Here is a 3802-nt window from a genome sequence, read left to right on the forward strand (position 1 = left end):
AGCCAAACTCTCCTTTATACAAAGATGCAACAACCCTCCATTTGCATACAAGGAGACCTTCAATATTTGTTCTGAGTCCAAAAAAAGTGACTGCAAAGAAGGGAAAGGGGGAAAGTAAATATGTGGGGGACACAGAGTCAAAGTTTTATTAGATAAGGGGGAAAGTTGCAAAGTGTGCTAAAAAGAAGATGGCATGAGTGAAAAAACAGAAAACCATACCCTCCGTGGATGTGTATTGCTGCACTAAAGGGGAATCATGGGGAATTATGCACTAAACCTGCCCTAAATTATACCGTAGTTATATACAAATGCAATATAAGTGTCACTTGGAAGGCCCCAGTTTGGGACATTTGTCCTAAGAGGCAGGAGATAAATATTTTAACAAATAAAATGATCTTCAAAACTGTGACATAAGAACATAAGAAAAGCCTGCTGGATCAGGCCAGTGGCCCATCTGGTCCACCTCTATTCCTGTTCTTAGAGTGGACAATCAGATGCCCATTATAGGAAGCTCACAAGCAGGCCCTGAGTACAGTAGTGGTATCCTCTGTTGTGACTCCCAGCAACTCATATCCAGAGGCATACTTCTCCGACGGTGGAGGTAGAACATTGCCATCATGGCTAGAACACATTGGTAGCCTTATCCTCCATAAACTTGTCTAGCCCCTTTTTAAAGCCATCTAAGTTGGTGGCCATCAATACATCTTTTTGGAGCAAATTCCATAGTTCAACTATGCTTAAAAACGTAAGAGAAACCCTGCTGAATCAGGCCAGTGGCCCATCTAGTTTAGCATCCTGTTCTCACAGTGGCCAAACAGAATTCTGCAGGAATATCTCGGAGATATTGTTGCAGTCCCCTAGACTGTTGGTACTGGGGGACTTCAACGTTCATGCCGAGACTGCTTTATCTGGGGCGGCTCAGGACTTCATGGCGTCCATGACAACCATGGGGCTGTCTCAGTTTGTTACTGGCCCGACGCATGTGTCGGGACATACCCTTGATTTGATCTTCGCCACTGGGCAGGGAGATGGTGATCTGGAGGTTGGGGATTTTTCATCTACCCCATTGTCATGGACAGATCACCGCTTGCTGAGGTTTAGGCTTACGGCGACCCTTTCCCTCTGCAAGGGTGGGGGACCTATTAAATTGGTCCGCCCCCGGAGACTAATGGATCCTGAGGGTTTCCAAAGGGCTCTAGGGGATTTTCCGACTGAGAAGACTGGCGCTCCTGTTGAAGCCCTGGTTGAACTGTGGAATACGGAGATGACCCGGGCGGTTGACACGATCGCTCCCATGCGCCCCCTCCTATGTAGAGCTCATACAGCCCCATGGTATACCCCGGAGCTGAGAGCGATGAAGCAAGAGAGGAGGAGGCTTGAGTGCAGATGGAGGCGGACTCCTGACGAATGCAATTATGCCTTGGTAAGTGCCTGCTCTAAGCGATATACAGCAGCGGTGAGGGCAGCAAAAAAGAGTTATTTTGCTGTCAGTATTAAGGCATCACTCTCCCGCCCAGTGGAGCTTTTTAAAACTGTACGAGGGCTTTTACATCTTGGCCCTCGGGATACTATAGATTCATCTGTAGCCCGTTGTGATGAGTTCGCTGGACACTTCCAAACTAAGATCGCTTGCATTCGTCGGGACTTAGACTCCAATATTATAGCAGTTGGATTCAATGAAGCATCCAGACCACGGTCTTGTCCTCATTTATTGGATGAGTTTCAGTTGGTGCAGCTTGAGGATGTTGACAAGATCCTTGGACTGGTGCGGGCGACCACGTCTGTGCTGGATCCTTGCCCCTCTTGGCTGGTGAAAGCTGGCAGGACCGGAACCGCCGGCTGGGCCAAGGAGGTAATCAATGCCTCTTTGCAAGAGGGTGTGGTCCCTGACTGCCTAAAAGCGGCGGTAGTGAGACCGCTCCTGAAGAAACCCTCCTTGGACCCAGATAACTTGAACAACTATAGACCTGTGGCGAATGTTCCGTTCCTGGGCAAGGTTCTGGAACGGGTGGTGGCCGGCCAGCTCCAGGGACTCTTGGATGACACTGATTATCTTGATCCATTTCAATCTGGTTTTAGGCCTGGGTTTGGTACCGAAACAGCCTTGGTCGCCCTGTATGATGACCTTTGTCGGGAGAGGGACAGGGGGAGTGTGACCCTGTTGATTCTCCTTGATCTCTCAGCTGCTTTTGATACCATTGACCATGGTATCCTTCTGGGAAGGCTCACGGAGTTGGGAGTTGGGGGTATTGCTTGGCAGTGGCTCCGCTCCTACTTGGTGGGTCGTCAACAGAAGGTAGTGCTTGGGGAACACTGCTCGACACCCTGGACTCTCCATTGTGGAGTCCCACAGGGATCGGTACTGTCCCCCATGCTTTTCAACATCTATATGAAGCCGCTGGGTGCGGTCATCAGGAGTTTTGGAGTGCGTTGTCACCAGTACGCTGATGACATGCAACTCTATTTCTCCTTTGCATCTTCCTCAGGTGAGGCTGTTAACGTACTAAACCGTTGCCTGGCCGCGATAATGGATTGGATGGGAGCTAACAGACTGAAGCTTAATCCAGACAAGACCGAGACGCTGTTAGTGAGTGCCTTCTCTGCCCAGATGGTGGATGTTCACCCTGTTCTGGATGGGGTTACACTCCCCTTGAAAGAACAGGTTCGTAGCTTGGGAGTTCTTTTCGACCCTTCCCTGTCTCTTGAGGCTCAGGTAGCCTCAGTGGCAAGGAATGCTTTCTACCATCTCCGATTGGTAGCCCAGCTACGTCCCTATCTGGACAGTGACGACCTCGCCTCAGTCGTTCATGCTCTGGTAACTTCTAGATTGGACTACTGCAATGCGCTCTACGTTGGGCTGCCCTTGAAGATAGTTCGGAAACTACAGTTAGTCCAGAATGCAGCGGCCAGATTGTTGACGCGGACCAGAAGGTCCGCTCATATAACACCTGTTTTGGCCCGTCTGCACTGGCTTCCGGGCTAAATTCAAAGTGCTGGTTTTGACCTATAAAGCCTTACACGGCATGGGACCGCAATACCTGGTGGAGCACCTCTCCCAATATGAAACTACCCGTACACTGCGCTCAACATCTAAGGCCCTCCTCCGAGTACCATCCCATCAAGAAGCTCGGAGGATGGTGACTAGAAATAGGGCCTTTTCGGTTGTGGCTCCCGAACTGTGGAATGGTTTCCCTGATGAGGTGTGCCTGGCGCCGACACTGCTATCTTTTCGGCGCCAGGTGAAAACCTTTTTATACTCCCAGGCATTTTAAAGTGTATTTTTACAGTATTTTATTACTATGTTGTATTCTGGATGTTGTTTGGTTTTCGTATTGTTTGTGTGTTTTTGTTTCTTGAGTTATTGTATTTATTGTATTTATATATTGTGCTTGCTTTTACCTTTTATGTACACCGCCCAGAGAGCCTTCGGGCTTAGGGCGGTATATAAATTAAATAAAATAAATAAATAAATAAATAAATAAGCGCAACAGCACTCTCCCCTACAGCAGTTTCCAGCAACTGCTATTCAGAAGCATGCTGCCTCTGACAATGGAAGTAGAACATTGCCATTGTGGCTAGTAGCCATTGATAGTCTCATCCTCCATGAATTTATCTAATCCTCTTTTAAAATCATCCACATTTGTGGCCATCACTGCTTCTTGTGGTAGTGAATTCCACAGTTTAACTATGTACGGTGTGAAGAGAAAACTTTTCTGCCCACTTTCTCCATGCCATGCATAATTTTGTACACCTTTACAATGTCACCTCTTACCCACCTTTTCTTTAAACTAAAAAAACCAAA

The sequence above is a fragment of the Rhineura floridana genome, chromosome 7, assembly GCF_030035675.1.
Source record: "Rhineura floridana isolate rRhiFlo1 chromosome 7, rRhiFlo1.hap2, whole genome shotgun sequence".
Classification (NCBI taxonomy): Eukaryota; Metazoa; Chordata; class Lepidosauria; order Squamata; family Rhineuridae; genus Rhineura; species Rhineura floridana.